The sequence below is a fragment of the Rattus norvegicus genome, chromosome 3 (genome assembly GCF_036323735.1).
Source record: "Rattus norvegicus strain BN/NHsdMcwi chromosome 3, GRCr8, whole genome shotgun sequence".
Lineage (NCBI taxonomy): Eukaryota > Metazoa > Chordata > Mammalia > Rodentia > Muridae > Rattus > Rattus norvegicus.
In genome coordinates this window covers 186,705,212-186,724,118 of record NC_086021.1, presented here as the reverse complement: position 1 = coordinate 186,724,118, position 18,907 = coordinate 186,705,212, and positions in this window count along the sequence as shown.

The window sequence follows — 18,907 nt, the reverse complement described above, 5'->3', positions numbered from 1 at the left end:
ACCATCACAGTGGTCTCCTCGCACTTCCCAGGTCCTGCTGGAGTCCTTCCCAGTCACTTCCGGAAGTCCACGCCAGCACCAGGATCTTCATACACTCCCAAACAGCCGTTTGCCTATAGCTTATCCAGGATGGCCAGGTACAGAGGCCAGGAAGGAGGATGTTCTTGGTCTGCGCAGACCTCACTAACCCCCCACACTGGGGGTCCTGGGGTTTCATTCAGAGAGGCTGCATGGCTCTGCTTTGGGGAAGGAAGACTGTGGCTATGACTCCTCACCACCCTGTACCTGTCTCAGCTGGCTGCAGACCCACTGTGGTAGCACAGACTCCACTGTCTGACCGGAGCTATGCCCACTTCAATTGAAGGAGGTGTTTAATACCTATTCTTGGGCAGACCCAGGGCCTGGGCTGCAATTACCTCAAGGAAAATGAGCTTCTAGTCTGGAGCCTGTGAAGGCCCCAGGATTTCATAATCCTCCAGGCACGTGTTGTCCTTCTGAGGGTGAAGGAGCTCCTTCTACAATGAACACTGCTGTGGGGCTCCCATGCAGCTTGAGAGAATCTGAGAAGGCCTTCCTTTTCCGGCTCATCTGTGCTATGGAGCCGAGGGTAGCCTGTGGATGGTGGGCACAGCCAAACCTGCCAGGGGCTGCTGGATAACCTCTCATTCTCCAAGTCTCCTATTCAGGGCTCACAAGGCAGAACTGGATGTCCCAGGACCCACTTAGGTGAAAGAGCTGGGGTTGAGAGCAGATGTTCAAACCTGCAATGGCTGCCCCTGAATCTAGACCTCTGCCAGGGACGACTGAGTCACAGTGTACCTGCCTATGCCTTGGCTAGTGGGGGTTTGGGCTTGAGAGGATGCATAGGAGGGATGCATGCTGTCCCCTCGCTGTCTGAAACCTCTGCCCCCAAGCCTTGGTTTCCAGAAGGTCAGCGAATACATACCAAGGAGTATTCAGTATTGAGCAAAACAAACAACAAACAAAAAAACGAACACATCAGAATATGAGCACCCATTCCAGATGAGAGGACACTATAGTCTTTTAGACAAGAGCTCTTTTGGAGACCTTCGTTCATCAACAGACCACTGGTCAGCATCGACAATCCCAAGTCCTGGAGCCTGTGTTGTGTGGATTGACTGGGCTCTGCACTTGAAGTGGAGGACTGGCCTTGGGTACCACTAGGGAGAAATCATCCCCCATGCATTGCCAAGATCCAAAGCAGATGCCAGAAGTACACAGATTTCCCGGAGATGAATGCTCACCGCAGGGGTGGGCAGAGCTAATGTTTGTATGAAATAGCTCGTCGTTAGCTGCACAGAGAAGTGAAAACATGCTAACTTTGTGGTGGGAAGGGATGGGAGATGGAGGAGAAGCTTCTGGAGAGGGATTGGAGATTGAGGAGTAGCTGGGAGCCAGCTCTTTGTAGAAGGTGTGCTGGGTTCCGCGTGGCATCCTTGGACCTGTTCCTCAACAGTGGGGGCTCTAGCCGTAGACAAAGGACCCTTCAGGCAAGAGATCAAAAGCACCTAGGTACAGATAAAAGGCTGAGACGCTGTGGCAGTTCCTTGTCCTGGAGTTCTGCAGCAAAGCATTCAAGGTAAAAGTAAGGCGTAAAGGGGGGAAAAAACCATTGTAAACAGGAAAAGGAGAGGGTTAAAAAGAAGGAAAGAAAAAGTGGTGTAAGGTCTGGTCCACCAGCAAACACAACTTCCGCCCCCGAGACGAGATGCCCTCGGATTATGTGGTATTTGCCTGGAATTTAGAACAGAGCCAGGAACAACAAACAGTTAGACACGGAGGGCTTGGATCTCACACTCTCGGGGATGTGGAAATCCAAACGGTGCTCAGAGACTCCCCTTGAGAGATTGAAAGAGGAACCTGTCATCGTCGGTAGAGGGCTCTGGGGCACCTGCCCTCAGACACGGAAGTGGGGCTGAGAGGGGCTCCTGGCTGCATGAGGGTGTGGCCAGGGAGTTTGTTTTGCTCTGGCCTTCATAGCCTCTCTCGGCTGTGGTGGTCTTTCAGAGGAGGTCATCTATGTGTGTCCCCGGCCTCTCCTCTGGCTTGGCAACTCCTCTTAGGGATCTCATTGTGAAGGGCTGAGCAAACAGACTGGGCCTCCACAGGGGCAGACACGGTCCTGTACCCTTAAATGTCCCCCTAGACTCCTTGATGGCTGGGATTATTACTAGATTGAGGGAGACATGTAATCAAGCAGAGGTGGAGAAGGCAGGCCACCGGGCCGCTCGCTCGGGCCTAACCTCTGGTCTCTGTCCCTTCGCTTTCTGTCTGCTGAGTGGCCTGTGAAGAGGGAAGGGAGCTCAACATCCTCAGGGCATGATCTGGGAAATGAGGCCAACCACCATCAGGTCGAGGAATAAGACCTGGGTCCTTCCGTTTGTAGGTGTAGGAGAGGTGTGTGTATCCAATAATTCTGCCCTAGATTTCTTACTTATAAGCAGCGAGTGCTCACAGAGGCAGGCATGCTGTTGCTTGAAAACATTATCTTATTTTAATTTAGTTTCAAATTCGGCACATCTTGATAAAATCTGAGATAAGAATTGTATGGTTCAAGCAAGTTTTAAATTATTACAAACGATGTGCTTCCCGAGGAAAGCCATTTGTTGGCAGCTGTGAGGTCAGACTCGATGGCTTCCCCATCTCTGGAGTCCTTTCTCCCTTCTGTCCCATCATCTTATTTTCCAGTTTTTCTCTGGTCATGTCCACGTGAGAACTTAGGGGAGGGCTCCCGTCTTTCTGGGGAGCTTTGTTCCCCAGTGTGCTTTAGTCATCGAGTCATCAGAGGAACCCAAAAAACTGGCTTACTGTCCCCTGAGCCTGGATTCATAGGGCATGAGTCTTAGTAAGGGTTTTACTGCTATGAACAGACACCATGACCAAGGTAGCTCTTACAAGGACAACATTTAATTGGGGCTGGTTTACAGGTTCAGTGGTTTAGTCCATTATCATCAAGGCAGGAGCATGGCAGTATCCAGGTAGGCATGGTACAGGCAGAGCTGAGAGTTCTACATCTTCATCTGAAGGCTGCTAGAAGAAGACTGACTCCCAAGCAGCTAGGAGGAGGATCTTAAAGGCCACACCCACAGTGACACACCCACTCCAACAGGGCCACACCTTCTAATAGTGCCAGTTCCAGAGCCGAGCACATACAAACCATCACAATAAGAAAACAGTACAACCACCCCACTCCAATACAGCTGAGCCCCGAGGTCATCACAGTGCCCGCCACTCACAGGTCCCATATCTGACTGTTCTTGCCCTCTGTCACCCCCACAGCTACTAGAAATTAGACACAGGGCTTCTGTCTGAGCCCCAGCCCCAGGCAGGCACCTACCGAGAGGCAGAACCTAAGAGTGGCCTGGAGGACTCTCGATGAATAAGATCAGAAACAGTTCCAGGTTCACGTGTGATAAAATATGAACCTAGATATGCCCCTGTTATTGTGGATAGACAGGAGACACTGGATATCCAGGCAGGAGGCTCCCTGACTCTGTGGTCCTAAGGTCCACCGAGACAGGACTTGGTGTTTTCATTTTCAGACCCTGAGACCATGAGAGGAGGTTTAGATGCACCAGGCTGCACAGCTCTGGATGCATAAACAGGGATCTCAGACTCCTGAATTTGTCTGCTTTCCTGCTGAGCGAGCTTCAGCCGGAGTCCAGCGGTGGATGTGTCAAAAGCTCAAGGACAGCACCTGTCCTATGCACCTCACACCTCTGGCAACCGCAGCCAGAAAAAGCCTGGAGCTGCCGAGTTCCATCATCTCCTCCGGTCAGAGAGCTGGGCTCTGGGAGCAGAGTCCCCGGGAATGAGTGGGGAAAGCCCCGTTTGCCCTGGACATGATGTGTTTCTCACTCAGCAGCAGTAGGAGGAATGGAAAGACAGCACAGGGGGTGGCACTGAGGATGATAGGATGACACGGGATGTGGTGTGGGTGCTTCTCAGTGGCCAGAACTTAGGAAGGATTCTTTTATGTCCCTTTCAAGTAGGAAAAAAAGATATAAAATCATGAATTCTTGTCTCTTTTTTCATGTCTGTATAGTTTATAATAAACACATGCCACCACCACCACCATCACCACAACCACCACCAGCAGCATCAACATCATCACCACAACCACCACCACCACCATCATCACAACCACCACTGTCACCACCATTGCCTAAATCATGAGACTGAGAACTTCACTATCGTGTAGCCTATTGACTCAGGCTTCCAGAGAACTAGTCTTCTGGGAATATATCTATATCTATATTTGTATCTCTCTCCATATATATATGGAGAGAGAGAGAGAGAGAGAGAGAGAGAGAGAGAGAGAGAGAGAGAGAGATATGGATGGATGGATAGATAGATAGAGAATGAGAGACACAGAGAGACCAAGACAGACAGAAGAGAGACAGACACACAGATTCTGTCTATCTGTGTTTGTCTGTCTGTGTTTGTGTTTTCTCTATGTGGTTCTTTCTCTGTGTGTGAGTGTATCCCTCTGTATGTTTGTGTGTAATTCTGTGTGTCTGAGTCTGTCTCTCTCTGTCTCTGTTTCTGTCTCTGTCTCTCCCTGTCTCTCTGTATCTCTGTCTCTGTCTCTGTCTCTCTCTCTCTCTCTCTCTCTGTGTGTGTGTGTGTGTGTGTGTGTGTGTGTGTGTGTGTGTGTGTGTGTATGTAGGGGTGCAGACACTGCTGGGGACTCAGGAGTAGATACATGCAGGATACGCTAAGCTGTGAAGTCAAAAATGGTTTATATAAAATTTTATTTTACTTTATTTAGTTTTTTCTTTTCCTTAATTTATTTACTTTACACTCCGATTGCTGCTCCCACTCCTGGTCACACCCCCCCAATCCCTCGATTTACTCAGGATTTTCAATCTGAGAGAGGAGAATGAGGGATGAGGATCGAGGGAGGTTGCAGGTTTCTGCTCAGAGAAAGTGAAGAAGGAGAGACAGTGCTCAGAGGAGAAGGTGGGGAGAAAGGCACAAGCACAAACCACAGAGCTAAAGGAGAAGGCAATGGGTAGCGAGTCAGCACCCAAGTCCGTCAGGTTGGGAAAAGCTGCCTGCGTCTTCCCCAAAATTTTAGCATAGTTAGAAGCCTTTGTGTTACGGACGATGTGTCCTTTCCCACACACACAGTATATGTAGATATTTAAAATGCTTTCATAGGACTGTAAGAAACGACACGAAACTTTTGTGTATCTCCTGACAGTGGTGACCTCTTATTTGTCCTGGAGCAGTTTCTATAGACACTGAGTAGTGCATCAGACTGCTGCACCTTGCCTGGTGTGTGTGTGTGTGTGTGTGTGTGTGTGTGTCTGTAGAGTGTGTGTGTGTGTGTTGTGTGTATGTGTCTTCATGTGTGCATGTGTGCCTGTGTGTGCCTATGCATGTGCATGGGTGTACATACGTGTGTTTCTCTCTGTGTGCATGTGCTTATGTGTGTCTGAGCACACATGTGTGTCTGTATGCATATGTGTGTGCATGTGTGCCCACGTGTCTCTCTCTGTGTGCATGTGCCTGTGTATATGTGTGAGTCTGTGTATGTGTGTGTATGTATGTGTGTATGCCGTTGTGTGTGTGTGTGTGTGTGTGTGTGTGTATTACCTGTGCAATTTCATTTTTCACCTTTTTAAATGTTCTACCTCTATCTGAATTTCACTTTTCTTTACTAATTAAGTGAAAGGGAATTGACACAGGAATTGAATACTCAAATAAATGTTCTCATTAAATTAATGATGTGGTGCCCACTCATTGATCTATTATAAAATTTGAAATTTCTTAATTGGAATGTGGATGGGAGGGCGATAAAAACCTATGATAAAAGCTAACGAGAGAGTGGGTCTCTCACGTCCAGATTACGCATGGCTGTAAGTAACAGGAACGAGCAGCTGCGAGCCTTTCATCTTGGGTATAGAACTGCGGTGAAAATGGATTCGTCTCAGGTAAAGATTAGTGCCCAAATTTATTGTCTTAGCAAAGTCAGGGCACCGGAGCCAGTGTGTCCCCATCACTTCAAGGACAATGCTTTCTTCATGGACGTGATCGGGACACCCAATGTGGCTTCCCCGGAGTGAAGTGTGAGTGGATTGAATGGATTGTAACTTCTCCAAGCCCCTACTGTGTGCTAAGTGTACCCTGTGAGGAGTTCCCTGGGGCACCTGCTCAGCTCAGCAAGGTGGGATCTCCTCTCCCTGGGCTACAGCAGAGGAAGCAGCACACCAAGAACGAATGATTTCCTAGTGACGGGTGCAATAGATGGGCAGCAAGGTCATGGGCAGGCAACCAGTGTGTGAGTGTGTGTGTGTGTGTGTGTGTGTGTGTGTGTATGTGTGTGTGTGTGTGTGTATGTGAGTGGTTGTGTGCATATGTGTGATTCTGTGTGTCTTTGTGTCTGTGTATGTCTGTGTGTATTTCTGTGTGTGTATATGTGTGCTGTGTATGTGCACCTGTGTGTCTCTGTGTCTTTCTGTGCATACATGTGCATGTGTCTCTGTCCGTTGGTCTTTATGTGTCTCTTTTGCTTTTGTATCTCTGTGTGCTTTTGTATCTCTGTGTGTGTGCATGTGTGCATGCATGTGTGTGTCTGTGTGTGTGTCTTTCTGTGTGTCTGTCTTTCTCTCTGTCTCTTTCTCTCTCTCTCTCTGTCTGTCTCTCTGTGTGTGTATGCATGTGTACATGTGCGTGTCCTCTCTGTGTGTCTGTCTCTGTGTGGGCATGTGTGTTTCTCTGTGTGTGCATGTGTGTGTGTCCTTCTCTCTGTGTATCTGTTTGTCTCTGTGTGTGCATGTGTGTCTCTCTGTATGTGTGCATGTGTACGTGTGTGTGCATGTGTGTGTGCATGTTTGTGTGCATGTGTGTGTTTGTGCGTGTTTGTGCGTGTGTGTGCCTATGAAAGCCAGAGGACAACCTCAGGTGTCACTCCTTGGGTACTGCCTGTCAGTGCAGGGACTGTATAAGTATGACGAGAGTCAGGGATCAAACTCAGGTCCTTGGGCTTGCAAGGCAAGCACTTTACCAACTGAGCCACCTGCATGGCCCATGCCTTATTTCTTGACCCCTATGGCTTGGAGATCTGTCCTGTTAATGCAATCAGCATATGAAGTCATTCAGGAATGGTTGAACATTGTCTAAAAGGTTGATCAGCATGGCAATAACAGCCCGGGCCTGAAAGCTTGACAACTCGTCTGCATGAACCCTTCAGGGAGCAAACAGAAGTTAGAGATGATCTTTCCAATGGGCGTTTGTTCTGCATTGGTGTATGGTGGTGGGCGAGGTTGCCTCTTACTGGTACTCACTCTCAGTTTCCCATGACGTACACAGAGGTGGCCATGTTTTCCATTCATATCACTCTGGTGACACCATTATTATCCCAGGCTGTTGTTGAGCTGACAGATCTCATGGCCTCTACTCTGGCATCATATGAGCAGTGCACAGTCCTCCTGGGTAATTCCTCATGCCCTCCTAACCCTATTCCAGAGCAGGCAATTTTTTTCTGCATTTCTAATAGTGAATTGATCATTGATCCTGCTCAGGAGCGGCTATAACCATTGAGAAAATGCCCATAGCATCTCTTGGAGCGTGCCACTCTTTTCTGTCTGCTGTGGAGAACTTGCTCGGTGGCTCTGATGGCAGTGTCCCTATCCGCACATGAGAGAACCGTGGCAAAATCACAGGCCAGGGTTCTGACTTATGGATGAGAACTTCTGCTGCAGCAGGCCCCAGGGTGGTGGCATTCTGAACTTGAGAAGGTGACGAGACACGGGAAGATTCCGACGGATGCAGAATAGCTCAGATTGTCAGGTGCACAGGAGAGGGATGACCTGGTCTTCTGGGAGGAGACAGGGCATCGCCCTTCGCCCTTCGTGTGAAGGAAGTGCTTCTCTGGCTGATCACCCACAGTAAGAGCAGAAACCGCTTTCTTTAAGATCTGAATCAGCTGCCTGTAATTAGTTCCCCACTTAGCTCAATAAATTCCCTTGTAAGTGTGTAATTCATTATAAATAAATATTTCCATGGAGATGGCATGATTATAATAATTCTTAGAGTGTTTACTCTATACGAATGATTATTAACCATATGCATTTCACTATTGTGTGGCAAATTCCCCGGCCCTCTAATGAGCAAGCCGCTTCCTGTTTACATTCTGATGGTTTCTTCCACAAGCTGAAGCTCACTGAGCTCCCCAACAGTACGAAAGATGCGAGCACAGGAGACAGTGATCCGGTGGCCGCTTTCATTCCGGTCTGGGTCAGAGGTCCTCAGTGTCCCTCCAGGGCAATGTCCTTTACACATTGACAGTCAAGTTCACGTGCGTTTATTTCCCCCACTTCCTGAGTGCAAAGGGTAATTTTCCAGAATCCATACTAGATCGGATGACACCCTTTAGTTGTCAAGGTGACACAAACACATTTCAGGCTACCTGTCTTTCAGATAGACCCCCGTAACGTTGCTTTGAATCAAGCCCTAGCACTATCACACATTTTTATTACCCGTATGCACCTATTACAAACGCTGATGTGTAAGCACAGTAAGAGACTGGCGATACTGACCGTGGTGACTCCAATGAGAAATGTCCCCATATTTAAACATTTAGTCCCAAGTTGGCACTGTTTGGGGGGGGGGTTAGGAGGTGTGACCTTGTGTCACTGGGTCTGGCTGTGAGAGTTCAGCACCTCCCTTCGCTTCTAGTCTGCTCTCCCTGCTTTGTGCTTGCGGTTGAGGATGTAAGCGCTCTGCTGCCACCGGCCTCCCTGCCTGCTGCCAGGTCTCCTTGCCCTGTCTTCCTGCTGTGATGGATACGGATTCCTCTGGAACTGCAAACACAAATACTCTCTTCCCTCTATAACGGTGTCTTGTCACGGCAACAGCAATGTAACAGACATTAACTCACAATAAAACTATTATGCGAGCACGCTGGAAGGAATCTTCTTAGGAAGTAGTTGATCATGAGGGACTGACATTGTAGAAAGCAAATCCAGAGGCTTGGACTCCTGGAGATTGAACTATTTCTTGTTCCGGCATTTTCTTGAGTTTGACAATTTTCTCAGCCTCATTTCTAAAGCGTAAGCAGTGATAGACGCCGCCCATTGCTACGGCTTGAGCATGAAAGGACCAGTGAGAGGGATGGCTGGTTCAGTGGGTGAAGTGCTTGCCACACAGGTGTAAGGTTCTGAGTTTAGATCCCTAGATCTGGACAGGAGGACAGAAATGCCTGTAATCTCAGCGCTGAGGTGAAGAAGGAGGCAGAGAAAGGAGAACCCACAGAAGCCTGCAGACCAGGCAGCCAGGCACACAGGTCAGAGAGCAAGAGACTGTCTTAAGCAGGGTGGGAGGAGAGAGCCAACACCCAAAATTGTCCTCCGATCTCCATACATGTGCTGTGACATGTGCAACCATAGATGTAAACATTACACAAACCCACATACAAACCATGTACATACACATTACACAGACTCACAGACAACCATAGACATACATATTATACACAGACTCACACACATCAATAGATGTAAACATTACACGAACTCACACATAACCATAGACATGCACATCACACAGACTCACATACAACTACGGACACACACATTACAGACACACACACAACTGTAGACAGACACATCACACACACAGACTCACACACAGCCATAGATATATACATTACACACAATCATAGACATACCCATTACACACAGACTCACACATACCTTACATCACGCAAACACACCACGCCCCACACACATCATGCACAGGCTAACATATTACACAAGATATTCCTCAGAGCCTAACATGTTCAACCACTTGGTTTCCAGCTGCTGCTGCTGTTTTGAGATGTTCTGGGACTTTTAAGAGGCGGGGTCTAGATGGAGGAAACAGGTCACTGGAGGAAGGTCTTGAGGACTACATGCAGCCTTACTTCTAGCCTGAGCTCTATCCGCTTCTGTTAGTACCGTGTGAGCAAGCCGTAACAGGAACTTCCACTGCCCTCATCAGAGCCTCGCAGTCACCATGCCTTTTAATGGTGGAACGATGTTTTTAAACTATCCAGAGCAAATCTTCCTCCTTTAAGTTGTTTCTGTCAGGTGCTTCCTCAGGCGGGGAAGAGGCTGACAGGCCTGCCTGAGCAGCTCTCTGGGCCCTCTGTACTCTTGAGAGTTGAAAGTCAGTTCCTGGACTCTGGGTGTGGTAAACAGGGTCTGAGTTGTGTCCTCTACCTTTGTGTGCCTCTAGAAGCAACCCCCCTGCCCACCCTGGTGCTGAGTTCTTAGTCGGATGCCTGAGATTACAGAAAACAAGGGAATGCAGGAAAGAGAGGGAAAAAGAGAGATTTGTCGTGGGGTCTGCGCTGCTCCAGCCCTGTAACAAATCCCTCTGTTGTTTGGGCTCCTGACAGTTGCCCTGGAGGGAGCACACGGTCTCCAGTTTGATTCTGAGACCCTGAATTCAGGCTTACATCTTTTGGCTGGGTCCTGTGGCCTCAGCTGGGCTCTCCCATGCCTGCTGGGCCAGCTGAGGTGCCTCTCTGCTCACAGGGCTCACCCTGTGTGGCTGCACCTGTACGAAGGTAGGATCGCAGAACACAGGCCTCCAAGGCCTCCGTGTGGACAGAACTACTTTTGGCCTGGTCTGCTATAAGCTTGCCCCCATGCAGTGCTGAGGAGAAAGATCCCACCTCCAAGCTTGCCCCCATGCAGTGCTGAGCGTGGCTACCCTGTGTTCTTCTTAGAAAGAAACACAGAAGAAAGGGACGATGCTGTAGTAGGAGGCAGAGCTGTTCCACAGCCCGTGTGTCCCTCTCTGCCGCTGTCCCCTGACTCACGACTGCACACGGAGGCACCCAGCCTTTGCTCCATGAGAGGGTGACCATTGCTTGAGGGAGCGGTCGGAGGCAGAAGTGACAGACCTCACCTTTACCATGCGCTTCTCATCTGCGTACGCTATTTGTAAGAAGCAGATGTTCGGGATTATAACTCATTTTGCTCTGAATCAAGGATGATTTGGATTCTCGGATTGCTCTCTGAAACCCGTTTTGTGTTGACAGAACTTGGGCATTAGCCAGAGACGTGCACCTGTATGTCCTGATTCAAGTCACCCAACGTCCCAGTCCCCGGAGTCCTGTGAGCACAGAGTGTGACTCACATCAGTCATTTTCAATTATTTCTTATAAATATATGCAGCTGTGAGAATTGCTAGGGAGGATATAAAACCTTTCACATGCGAGGTGGTTCTGAGGCTTCAGGTGCCACCGAGGTGACGGGCTACGTTTGCTCTAAACTCCGAGACAAGAGCCAGAGAATTTGGACTCTTCAGGAAAGAAAAGAGAATGATTTCATTGTCTTGATTTTTCTTACTTTCCGTTTTTAATTGCAGGGTTTGGCTTTTAAAAGAAACGTTAGCATTTGCAAAGGTGTGATCATTAGCTCCCATCAAGCCTCTTGTTCCTGCGCCAGCAGCCTGGAGATTCTAAACCACAGACCATCCGTGTGGTCTTTCAGCCTCCACCTCAAACTCAAAACATCAGTACTGGGTGTCACCCACCGCTGGATCTGGCAAAGAGATTCTCAGAATACACCCCCAGAGGAACCACTTTTCCAACCTCTAACTTGAGGAGAATTCTCTCAAAGATTTTAGTGCACAGAAACCATGGACAAGGGTCTCACGCTGAAGCCCTCCTTAACACTGGTGAGTCACCAAGATTAAGACTGATTAGCAGCATCGAGCTGTAAGTGGGATGAAATATGTCCCCACGTCTTGAGGAGCCATCCATTGGAGTTACCACTTGTCCGATTGCCGTCGGCAGCTGAATTTATCACACAGGCATGAAATCCGCCCGTAGCCTGTTCCCGGCTGCCTGACTCTTAATCAACAGCCCACTCTTGGGGATTTTTGGCTGCCTCACCTGGTTATGCCAATAAATCTGAGTGAAGAGCTGCTTGATTTGTTATTGATTTCCCCATGGACAAATTTGGGGCTGTATCTTCGGCGATCAGTCTTCAGCACGAAAAGTCGGGGCAAAGGAAAAGCTTCGGCCACCTGGGGAGCCTCGGGGGCCACTTCTCTGTGTTAAAGCACTTACCATCTCAGATGACTGAATTTGCTTCATGTGATATTCTATCGTGAAAAGCGGGAGGAGGAGTGCGTGGAGGATGATCCATCCATCCCTCACAGCCTGGCAGGGAACAGGGAGGACATGATGGCAGAATGGACCATTGTGGCACCCCAGCTAGTCCTCACATCCCCAAGGTAGAAAGAACAACTATGGGCCGGGTGTTCAGTCACCATCCTCAGCTGGGAAACAGCTCATACTGAGGCCTCACAGCAAGACCAAAACCAAGACTGGTTTCGCTTGAACCGTTCTCAGTGTGAACTAAACTGAGGTCCCATGAGTCAAGCCCCCAGGATAGAAACACCGGAGCAGTGGGGTTACCTGAGTGTTTGTCTTGTTTACTTCTGGTGTCCGTGTTCTTTGTGTTCTCCTGGAAGCAGGTTGATCTGGAACACGGGGAAGACGAACTTAGCCTCTGGCAGCCCAGCAGGGACCTGGGAGGGAGACACAGTCTCGTCTCCTGACTTGCAGATCCTTATGTGACACCGTCAGCCAACATGACTTGCCCCTTTAGAGAGAGAAGTCACCTCGCCACCTTCCTCTGGCTTTCTCATTAAATCTTTCAAGACTGGCCTCCTCACTTCTCTGCCATAGAAACTTTATCCATTGCTGGCTGTAAACATGGTCTCGTACTCACTGTGAGGTTTTTGAAATTAAGCTAATGACTGAAGACTTTAAAAATATTTATTTTTATATACGTACCGGTGCTGGGAGCTGAACTCTGGCCCCCAGGGGAAGAGTACACTTATTAACTGCTGAGCCATTTCTCTGGTTCCAAACTGCTTTTTTTTTTTTTTGAAACAGGTTATTGTATAACCCAAGCTTTTTGAGAGCTCACTGAGGATGGTCTTGAACCTCTGATCCTCTGGCATCTGCCTCCCAAATGCTGGAATTGCATTTCACCCTAGTTATATGCTGTTAAGTACCAAACCAAGGGATTTGTGTACTGTAGGCAAACACTACCAGCTGAGTCCCAGCCCATGGGCCTCGGCCCCAGCCCCAAGCCCTGGGCTCCAGCCCCAGCCTCAATCCCAGCCCCAGCCCCTGGGCTCCGACCCCAGCCCCTGCCCAGCTCCAGGTCCAGCCCCAGTCCAGCCTCAGGCCCAGGCCCAGCCCCAGCCTCTGGGCCCCGACCCCAGCCCCTGCCTAGCTCCAGGCCCAGCTCCAGGCCCAGGCCCAGGTCCAGCCCCTGGGCCCCAACCCCAGCCCCTGCCCAGCTCCAGGCCCAGCCCCAGTCCAGCTCCAGGCCCAGGCCCAGGTCCAGTCCCTGGGCCCCCTTTCAAGCACTGTTGAAGCAGGAGGATATTTGAATTCCCTCTCAGGCAGCTGAGAGTCGGTTCTGCATTGCTGGGGCTTTGACTTTGCATGTTCCCCAACAGCCTTCCCAGTGAGCCACGTGTCCTCTGCCCCCTTGTCTAGAGGGCCAGGTTGTAGGGTTTCTTTGTGGCAATCTGAGCTCACTGTAAGAGGCCACCAGATCCGAAACAAAACACGGGGGCCCTTGGGAGTATTCATCTTTCCTGGTAAACAGCCATAGGCTTGAGATGTGAATTTTAAAACTACATTCATCAGGCTCCAGGTTTTCAAAAGTGAATTCCTAAGTCTCGGCAATACACAAGAAATAGAATTTTCAAACTCAATTGCACTCTTGGTGGGTGTGGAGGGGGGAGCCTCTAACTCAATTCTCAAAGCTATTGAGCTTTATCTGCAGGTGCTCTTTCGCTCTCTCTCAGGGACGCTTCTGTTCAAGTTGTCCTCCAAAGGGCCTCCCTGGCCTAAAGGGACTGGATGGAGGGAAGGGCCCTTGTGAGCCTTGCTGCCTCTGATAGCCGCGGCAGCCATGGCGTGTACTTTATTAATGCTTCTCCAGTGCGCACTCCACAGAAGGAGTGGCAGACAGCTACAGGGGACACACGTGCTCAGCAAAGGGGCTGGGGGCAGCCTCTGTCAGTATGAAAGACAGTCTGACAAGGCCCCCAGCCTGGAGGTCTGCCTGCCGAATCTCAAGTCTCCACCCGTGCTTTTGAAAACCTTCACTTCCTGTTCTTAGCCTTACGCTGGGACAGACCTGGTATAGAATGGATGGCCACTGTCACACTAGCCCACTCCCTGCAGAACTGTCCGTCATTTATTTAGTCATCGAAAACTTCATACATGCATATAAAACATCGGTTGATTTTCCTCCCAAATCAACAGTTAAAATGTTAATGTTTTAACCCCTTCTGCTCCTCTGTCTCCGTGTTTCTGTCTGTCTTTTGTCCACTGAGGATTACAGCTCAAGCACCATGACCGTTCACACTTTCCCCCTCTCTTTTTTTATCCTTTTAAAAATTATTTTTTAAAGGCAGGGTCTCACTAAGTAACCTTGTCTGGTCTTGAACTCGAGATCCACCTGCCTCTACCTCCTGTCTTGACAAGCCAAGGAACAGCAGAAAGAGCTCTGCCGAGAAAGGAAAAACACATCTCCACTCAGACTCTAGTAGTGCTGAGACCCCAGCGGCCTCTGAAGCTCTGTGTGTTCTCTGGGCATCAGTTTCTCCTTGGAGAGTGAATATCATCACAGCCACATTGTAGGGCTAGTGAGCAGTAAAACCATTCATGTCCCCAACTCTGCGAAGACGTGAATAAAAGGACAGACGCTCTTAGATGATGCTGTAGCAACCATGGGCAACACGCGCCCATGGCCTGCTTGGCTTGATGACGGCAATTATAAAAAGACGTTTTTAAGGCACTCGGAGAAGCCTGAATGTGGACGTGCTGTCAGACAGTATTAAGGGAGAGTGTTTATTTTGTTAAGTCTAATAATAGCATTGTGGTTTACAAGTAGATGTATTTTTATTTAAGAGACAGATACAGAAGCGTTAAACTAGAATTGAACTGCCTTAAAGCCAGGAAATTATTTTTTTTTAAATGCTTAAGCAAAAGACATCAGAAGCAAACAGCAGAGTCAAGCAGGCGTCTGAGGCTGGGCCTGCTCTTCTCCTTGGTGCCTGGTGCAGTTTGTACAACGCAGGACTACAGCAATGATCTGTGTAAACTTCTGCAGGGGCCCATGTGTTACCATGAGTGGTAAAGGCTGTCAATGTGCATTTATTGATAATTTTTCTTTACCCAATTAAGGAAATTGAAAGAGGTGAACTTGTGGCAGAGAGAACAACGAAAGCAGCCAACACAGACCCCTAAACTTGCTTAAGTTGTGATGAGACCCTCTGTAATGTTTTTAATCTCAGTTGTGCCATGCTGGACCATAGACTTGAGAGCCTCAAGCTGCTACATCGAAAAGCATGGGCACTCCTGCTTTAAGGTGCATTATAGTTCTCCTGAGGAAGGGAGGTATCCACTTTGCAATTTAAGAGGGGAATACTGGTCCAGAGGAGCTATGTGATGCTGATCACTGTGAGTCAGAGGATTGAGGCTGACCTTAGGGAGAGGAGGTGGAAGGGCTGAGTCCAATGGGGCCTGGAAGGGAGGAGGGAGTCCATGACCCCGCAGTAGGAAGCCTAGATGTGCCAAAGGCTGCACGTCTTCTTAATGTCCCTCCAGCTCCCACCCTGTCTGTATCCATGGACCTGGTTTTATGTGGAGTGGAGTGGCTCTGATTGGTTCTTCAGGTGACTGCTTTGCCCAAGGTGTGTGGTGGGGCAGGTCCGGGGATGTGGTAGGGACAAAGTCTGAGGATGTGCCTGGTGAAGGAGGAACTGTGTGGAAGATGTGCTGGGAGGAGGAATCTAAGAATACTCCAGTGCTGTGGATATGTGTGTACATGCTTATGAATATGCCAAAAGAATTAGCCATGTAATGAAGCCAATTAGGAGTCATGTTTATGCTATGTGTGTGTGTTTCCCCCTCCATCCTACCCAAAGCATCCTTAAACTCTCTACTCCCTTTTTAGCACGGGAGGATCTGAAGTTAGAGTTACAAAGGAGTGTTCTGTTCATGGAGACTGAGCTGGGGAGCGGGGCTTTGATCTGAGCTGCAGGAAGGCTGCCCATCTTCTCCTCCTGCCTCCCTATAAAACCCCTTTAGTTTTTGCACACGATACTGAAACTAGAGGTTTTGGAGTTGGCACAGTCAATTTTGGCAAAACACTTGTGCAAACATGGGAGGTTGAACTCCCAGCACCCATATAAAGCCATGGATGATCATAATGCCTTCATCTGTAGTGCTGGGAGGCAGAGGCAGGGGGAACCCCAGAGCTCACTGCCCAGGTATCTTAGCTGAGTCAAGGAGGCTCAGGTTCAGTGAAAGAAAGACCCTACCTTAATAAACAAGGTGAAGATGATCAAGAAAGACACCTGACATGCATGCTCATGCATGTAGTGAAGATCCATGAGCTTCATGTTGAGAGGACTCCCTGTAAGCTAGCAGGGAGGCAGGGCTCCATGTGCAGCTGGATTGTATCCTTCGGGTGCATGGGTTTGTAGCTGGATTGTATCCTTTGGGTGCATGGGTTTGTAGCTGGATTGTATCCTTCGGGTGCAGGGGTTTGTAGCTGGATTGTATCCTTCATGTGCAGGGGTTTGTAGCTGGATTGTATCCTTCATGTGCAGGGGTTTGTAGCTGCATTGTATCCTTCGGGTGCATGGGTTTGTATCTGGATTATACCTTCATGTGCATGGGTTTGTAGCTCTGTATCTTCATGTGCATGGGTTTGTAGCTCTGTATCTTCATGTGCATGGGTTTGTAGCTCTGTATCTTCATGTGCATGGGTTTGTAGCTGAACTGTATCCTGTACCAGCCTGTGAATACTACCCTCCTCCTTTCAGATGCTCCTGGGAGTGAGGAGGCCATGGCTCATCAGTGGGGAGAAAGGAAAAATTCTCTTGGATTTCCAGCTGTAGCTTGTCCTCTTCAGGCCTGTGATGTGGGGAGGCATCCGTCAGATTCATTAGGAGGCATAGTCTCCCAGTGGGATGTGAGCCACTGTGTCAGCCTGAGGAGAAGGGAGGACAAAAGAGGAGAAATGAATGAGCTCACCACACTGAGTCTGGGAAACAGAGGTTTTCAGAACTGGAGCTGCTTCCTCTGACACCCAGGGCCTAGACGTTCTGCTGGAGTTTAAAGTTGGGGTGTTCGCAGATGCTTGACTCTGTGGGATACTTCAGTGTCTGAAAACCTCTGCTGATGGAAATTCCAACGTACAGAAAGTAAGAGACAAAGATAGATCCTACGGCATCACTGGCGTGTTCTGGCAACAACTTGGACTTATTTACCTTCCAAGGAGAAGTGAAACACCTTCAAAACACCATGACAGGGGTGGTTAGATGGTCCAATAGGTAAAGGGATTTGCAGCACTAACCTGGTGATGTAAGTTCAATCCTCCAAACTCATAAAAATCGATGAGAACTGACTTTACAATGTTGTCCTCTGACTACCACCTGTGTGCCTAGCATTCATATACCCACTCTCTAAATAACAACAACAACAACATAGTAATAATAACTAAAAAAAGGTAAGGTTTAGGAGGTGTGTGAGTCTGAGGAACAAGATCCGGCTGTTAAAGGGGTTTGATGTGTGCAGATCCAGCCTGTGTCTCTCGTTTCATGGAATATCCCAGCATCTCCTTAGTATGTTTAGAGTCTGTTCAAGATTGCCCAAGATTTCTCAGGGGAGGAGTTACAGAATGTAGGAGAGGACAGTATGGACCTCCTCAATGTATAGTGCTTGTGGGAGGAAGCTGGACTGAGAGAGGAGGACTCAGTGTGGGCCACTTGCCACTCATGCCTGCTTCCAAGGGAGCAGAACTTCTCGGAATATGCCACAGAGGAAGACCCACTGACACACTGTGAAATGTGATGGTGTAGGAGAGAAGGTCCCATGTGTGATGGATGAGAGTCTCTGCTTCACGATGTCACCATAGCTGATCAGCTCTAGAAGTGATGGGCTAAGGTTGCAGATGACAGTCAGTAGCATGTGGGTCCTGGGCCCTGCACACAACAGAGGCTCTTTCACACAGCTATCCAACCTCTTGAACTACCTGTAATATTGATTCTTTCCAATACCCCTAGGATACTCATCTAATTTCTTCTTCACAGATGGGGAAACTGATCATTCACCCAGCTGAGTCCTATGGAAGTGCTTATCCCTTGTCACCCACGGCTGTGGGCTGGGGGCTTTTGACCTGTGATGATTATCAGTTTTTCTGGAAACTGTTCTTCATGTGCCTGGCACAGCCATTGACTTCAGAGTGACATTAACTCTCGAAACACTAGGTAAAAAATTTAGATCAGATTAGGGATCTGGGTTGCTATGGCACCGGGAAAGTACACTTTCATGCAAAGCAATTTAATAGATGTGAAAATGTGTACCTTCTTGCAGAAACACTGTATTTTTGAGATAAAAGCCTCCAGCAGTCACAGGCTGCTAACAGACAGACATCTCTTCTGTGGGCATCTCCCACTCCTCGTCTTTCCGGCTTTCCTGTCAGGGAAGGTTGGTGTCCATAGGAACTCCTTGTAGGTGATGTCAAAGAAAGAAGGGTTTAGAGCTCAGTTCGGGAACCAGCAAGTCCAAATATTGGCAGCCCCGTCTGTTTGGTCTCTGTGAAGACTTCTACTGGACAGCATCATGGTGGCAGTGTGTAGAGGAAGAAATCACATGGTCAAGTAGAAAGCTGAGGATCCAGGAGGGCCAGGTTTGCTCTCAGATAGCAGCCTGAGAGAATCAAGTACTATGGTGACTACATCCGTTCCATGGAGGGTAGCCCCTGGCAGCCTGACCTCCTTACCATTGGTCTTCACTTCAAAGCTCTACCACCTCCCAGGGTTAACACTGAAGGTTAGTCGT